Genomic DNA, 6,431 nt, shown 5'->3' on the forward strand with positions numbered 1-6,431 from the left:
GGGCTGTTACACCAATCCCCTCTGATAATGAGCCACTTACTGGGATTCAGTCTCACAATTATCACATCAAGCCTGCAATCTCAAAAATTCTTTCGTGTACTCATCAATCTTTCGATTTCCTTGAAAACAATCATGATATTTGTTATACAGTATTTGGGAGTGATCACTGGAAAGAAAACGCTGCTCAATCAACTGTTTTATTAAAATCCAATCTTGCACAGGTTCAATTCTTCGACGATCGCGTTCATTTTGAACAGAGTGCCACCATTCTGCTGCACCTCCTTTCAATTTATATGCCACAATGGAAACTTTATGCTTATCTTCAACATTCATGATCTAAAAGAAACGTTCTACCTCTGCTAACCAATTAAGAATGCTTTCAACATCTAAAGATCCTGAAAAAGATTGAAGATCTACCTTTATTTTGTATCCATCATGAAGATTCTCACCACTACCTCTGTAATTTCGGCCTCCATCATATTGATTTTGGCGCCTTCCATAATTTGGTCTTGCATTAAATTCTGCTTGATTTTCAAGATAATGAGCAGCAAGATGTCTGCCAGAAATCGCTGCGGGATTTAGCTATTGTAGATTTGGCTCTGCTGTTGCAGCTACAGGTTGGGGGTTGCCTCGTTGTATTGAGAGGGTCAATTGTCTAATCTGCTCTGCTAAATCTTCAAACTTCCCCTCTAAGGCTGTAAATTGTGCATCATGATTATCGACCATGGAGGCTCTGATACCAACTGACGCAGAACGGTAATGTGAATGGATAATCGATTATACTCCGTCAGGAGTTTTGATCAATATCATTTGATCTGACGAATAAAAGAGAAACTAAACTTTCAAAGAAGTTTATTGAGTATGAATGATGTTCAAAATAATGTGTCCTCTCAAAATAACAAAGTAACCTATTTATAGGTTTGGACTGAAACATAAAACCCTAAAATAAAACACAAAAACGTAACTGGACACGTCAATAGAAACTAAACTCAAGGGAGCGGCACAGGCGTGTCCCTTCTTCTTAGTCTCAAGCGTGTTTTTTGTTTTGAGCTCCAGAGAGAAGCACGGGCGTGTCCCTTCTTCTTAGGCTTGCGACAGTCCAAGTCTTCCATATATTGAATCGAAAGTTGCTCCGCATCAAATAATAAAACCCATTTTGTTCTTGGGAGTTTCTGAAATGCGAATCCTTGCTTTCGTCCCACATTTACAGTGGGTGTTCAAATACCTTTCCTCCCACAATGTTATTGGCTCCACTTGATGCAGACATGACCATGCTTTCGTGGCCAAAATAGGAACCATAGCCTTGTGTTCTTTGATGATTTGAGAAAGATGTTATATTTTGTCTATAAGATGTGTTTTTTAAGTTATATTTTCTTATAATATTAGTCAATGAGGGGATGAAGGGAATTATTTTATATTCTCTTTTTTTTTAATCAACTTTTTAGAGGAGACCCACAGGCAAAATGTATCTTTTTCGATGGAGGGGCATATGGTTGGACTGAATTAGAATAGAGGGACATTTTAATTAGTTCTCTAAAATAATAGGGACAAAGTAGATAATTTGAGAAACTAGAGGACTGAATAGTACTTTTCCCATTTTATATTTATGTCCATTATATTGTGACAGAAAATAGGAAAAATATTACATGAAATATTTCTTTTTATTTTTAAAACATAAATAAGGAAAATGAGCATAAATAGGACGTGGTTAGGATATCAAATTTGTAATACAACTACTTATAGTTAGATTATTTGACAATTGTTTTATAAGAGAATAATAGTTTTGAGCATGTATTCATCAGATTCAATAGGCATATACTAATTATTTTTATAAAAATAATTGTTGGTGCATCATAATTTGAGTTTGTTCCACAAATTATCAAATCAGTTACAATAAAAATAAATACATGAATTGATTACATTTATTCCAATCAGTTATATTTTTTTATTTTATATATATTTGTAATTATTATATCATAATTTTTAGAATTTAATGTTAATTAGATTCTCAATTAAAGTTAAATATTTTTTTTTAATATAGGAGGTTTCTTTTTTTTTTTTTTTATAGATTTGTAGGGGAAATAATTTTATACTCTATAACAAGAGAGATGAAGAAAATATATTGAGCTGGGTTCCTATATACAAAAGACTCCTTTTGGTAACCGTTTATGCTGACTAAACATCTTTACAATAGAATAGCTAACAAGCTAAATAAAAATCTAATTCACTAATTAACATAAGTTAATTAATCTAACTATAATTGATTACCCCCCCCCCCCACCCTTCTCAAGCTGGAATGTATATATTTGACACTCCAAACTTGGACATAAAACGGTGAAATGCAGGAGCATAGTGAGCCTTGGTAAAGACATTAGCTAACTGATTTGCTGAAGCGACTGGCAAAAGTTGAAGAAATCCATATTGGAATTTATTACAAACAATGTGACAGTCGAGCTCGATGTGTTTCATGCGCTCATGAAATACGAGATTGTTGGCAATATGAATGGCCGATGAATTATCACAAAACAACAAGGCTTTAAAGAAAGGTATTTTTCAAATCATCAAACGGATATTTAAATCATTGAACCTCATAAGTAGCAATGGCTAAAGCTCGGTAATCAGCCTCTGATGAAGACTTGGAAACATTATGTTGTTTCTTAGGTATCTGTGAAATAAGAGACTGACCAATGAATACGCAATAACCAGTGATGGATTTTCAAGTGGAAGAGTAAGAAGCCCAATCAGAATCAGAAAAACCTTGAAGTTTAAAGTCATTTGCAGCAGGAAAAGATAAACCTTCACTGGGGGCATCCTTCTGTGGGGTCCCTCCAACATATGGGACCCACACAAGTTTGAAGAAAAGAAAAAAATAAAAAGGAAACAACAATCACGTGTTTTTTATTGTTGGTCAAATGAGGTTGCGTACAAAGACAAAAAAAAAGGGAAATTGTTGAAAGTTTGAACGCGTGATTAACGCATCCATTCGGTGGACGCGTTAATGACGCGCCCCTTCTCCTATTTAATTTTCCTTAAACAGATGTACAAAAACATATAGAATAGGAATACATAATTGAGTGTAGAAAATTTTAGGAAAGGGTTCTTAAAATTGGGAAAGAGAGAAAATAGTGAGGATTGTAATTTTGGGGTGTTTTTCTTAAACACTTAGAGTACCATTATTTTTGTAATCTCTTTTTGTACCTACTATTTTTAGTAGAAGAATTATTCAGAGTTTTTGTCCCGTGGACGTAGCCCATACAGTTGAAGGGTGAACCATGTAAATCTCGATGTTCTTATTTTTCATGTGGCATTTACGGTAATTATTTAATTTTTACCATGGTTATTATTTCTAGTGGATTCGATCGTCAATATCCAATACAAAATTATTAGAGGTATATGTGGTAATAGTAATTTTATTTTACTTTTACCACCGGTATTTTTTCCGCGGGCCCCACTCGAGATCAGTAATAATCCCAACAACTGGTATCAGAGCCTTTGGTTTGTAAATTCTATCAATTTCTACAAAGTTACTATTCACGGGAATAGTGAATTTTGTGAATAGTAAAATTTTGTCATATTCAGAATTCGACATGGCAAACGACGGGGTAATGATCAAATTGACAGATTCAAATTATTCAATGTGGAAATCCATAATGGAGGACTACCTCAATTGCAAAGATCTGTACGATCCAATTGAAGGTGACAGTGCAAAGCCAGAAGAAATGAAAGAAAGGCAGTGGGAGGAATTAAAAAAGCAGACATTGGGTACAATACGCCAATGGATAGATGCTAGCCTATACAACCATGTGAGAAATGAAAAAGATCCCCAAGTTCTTTAGAAGAAATTAGAGAATATGTACGAGGCTACGAATGCTCAAGGAAAAGTCTTCGTGATGTGTCAAGTCATGAACTTGAAGCTGTCAGAGGGATGATCAATTACACAACACCTGAACGATTTTGAAGGACTCGTAACTGAGTTAGCAGTTAGCGGTATGTCCTTAGAAGACTGTGAACCCCTCCCCAATCATCATTAAGGCATAGCATGTGAATGCATGTGACTAAGGGCAGAAATGCACGTGAATGTATGAGTCGCCACCTTGTTTAATTATTTTAGGGTAAACTAGGAAAAATCCCTAAGTGACTCCAATTTTAATTAACCTAAATGCTAGATTAATTAACCCAATGTTAAGGCATGGTCTACGAACCCGAGGTGGATCCCGAGACTATGTCATGCTTATGAACTAACCAAAACAATGAATGCTTTGCAGGGTAAATGATGCAATTGGACCAATGGAAGCGTTTATGTGATTTTGACTTGCCGCTCGGGGTTAAATCCCAAACGTGCCTACGTACTTCCGTTTGAATGGAAGATCAAAGTCAACGTAGTTCGATAGGCCTCTTTTAGAGGGCTTTGAATGGGGATGCTTTATGCATGAGTGTGTGTATGCTTTGTGCATTTTGTTTAGGCATTTTGCCAAAGAATTGATTGATTTGATTAGGCGTTTGTTGCCAAAATGTTGATTTTAATGGCTTTTAGCCAAAAAGATTAATTCAGGCAATTGCTGCCAAAAATTGATGTGATTTAGGCGATTGTCGCCAAAATGCTTGATTTTAAGGCTTTTAGCCAAAAGATTGATTAATTTGAAGGCTTTTGCCAAAAAGGTTGATTTAAGCGTTTTGTCGCTAAAATGGTTAATCTAATTTATAGGCAATTTGTTTGCCAAAAATTGATTAACTGAATTGCAATGTAGGCAATTGATTGCCAAAAGAACGTGATTAATTAAGGCTATTTAGCCACAATTATTGATTAACTGGACTTTAAGCCGGATTTGTTCGAAATAAAGGCAATTTCACCATAGTTATTGATTAACTAGGCTTTTTAGCCAATATTGTCGGATTTGAGCTTAACACCACCATTATTGATTAACCGGGCGCTTAGCCTAAATTTATTTAATTGAGGCAGTTTATTTGCCTAATGATTGACATGAATGCATTTTATGCAGTTGTAGAATTATTAGGAGTAAAAGAGAAGCATGCATGAAGTGCTAAAATTAAATAGGCAGAGTTTAGCTCATGTACCTGATTTAATCGTCAACTGCTTCTTAACTCCAGGTTAAGCTCCTCGTTAAGGGAAAATTAATTAATTTGATTTTAATGACCACTTAACAAAGCAAGAAAGCAATTAAAGCTAAACTAAAAATGCAGAAAAGAGATTTTGCCTCTTAATGAGGGCTTGAAAAGATGTTTTGCCTCTTAATGAGGGCTTGAAAAGAGATTTTGCCTCTTAGAGGATTTGAAAAGATGTTTTGCCTCTTAATGAGGGCTTGAAAAGATGTTTTGCCTCTTAATGAGGGCTTGAAAAAAGATTTTGCCTCTTAATGAGGACTTGAAAAGATGTTTTGCCTCTTAATGAGGGCTTGAAAAGAGATTTGTTTTATTTTTGTTTTTTTTTTCTTTGAGAACCAAGGGTCCACCTAAAGTCGAAATGATCAAATGGCTTGGTTTTGGATGAAAAATGGTTGGTTATTGGTTAGGGTTTCACCCTAGGTTTTATGTAAAAAAAAAAGGTTAACCGTTAACCGGGTTCTACCCTGGGTTTGTGTAAAAGAGATTGACGATGGTTGGGTTTCACCCTGTAAGTTTTTTTTTTTTTTAACACTTGCCCCTGAATCCGACTAGGAGGATTTTGCCCCCTGCTTGAGAGAATTGATGCCCTTATTAGCTAAAATAGAATTTCTTCTTAATGAAAGACAAAAATCCGTGATTACATCTGTGATGGGAGAATGGTGAAGGTTCTTATTACTTCTTGCCCCCAGAATGGTGCTAACCATGGAATACCTTAAAACATTGGTGTTGTACTTGTCCAATCGATTGAGGAATCAAAGAGAACAAAGCCACTTATATGACTCGAGGAAACGGACAATGTGGATGACATCGCTCGTCTGAAAGGATCGAAGAAACGATGGTCCGAGTGGAGACAAGGTATTAAAGAATTACCTCTCAACGATTATGTTTGGCATTTTTTAGGGTTGTTTTGGAAACCCCAGGGATTGAATTGACATTTTTCTCTCTCTCTTTTTTTTCGAGGAATGACTCTTTCAAAACGAACTTTTGAGAATGACTCGATTTTTATGACTCGTTGTGGAATGACCACTGGTGATGGAGACTTAATTTTAGAGACTCATTGGAGACTCGATTTAGAGACTCAAATTTTTCTTGTAGTGAATTTTGACTCGAAAGAACTTGGTGATTCCTGGAAAAAATGATTTATATACTCCCAAGGAGACCTTTGAAGGGGATTTTTTTTTTAAGGACATACTTTGCTGTTTATCCTACAAAAATGGACTTTCTAAAAGAATTCATGAAAGCACTTTTTGTTGTTTTTTTTTTTTATTTTTTTTTTAGCCTTAACTTTTGCCTAGTAGCCGCCCTTT

This window comes from Jatropha curcas, chromosome 3 (assembly GCF_041381405.1).
Source record: "Jatropha curcas cultivar XTBG-Jc1 chromosome 3, XTBG_Jcur_1.0, whole genome shotgun sequence".
Lineage (NCBI taxonomy): Eukaryota > Viridiplantae > Streptophyta > Magnoliopsida > Malpighiales > Euphorbiaceae > Jatropha > Jatropha curcas.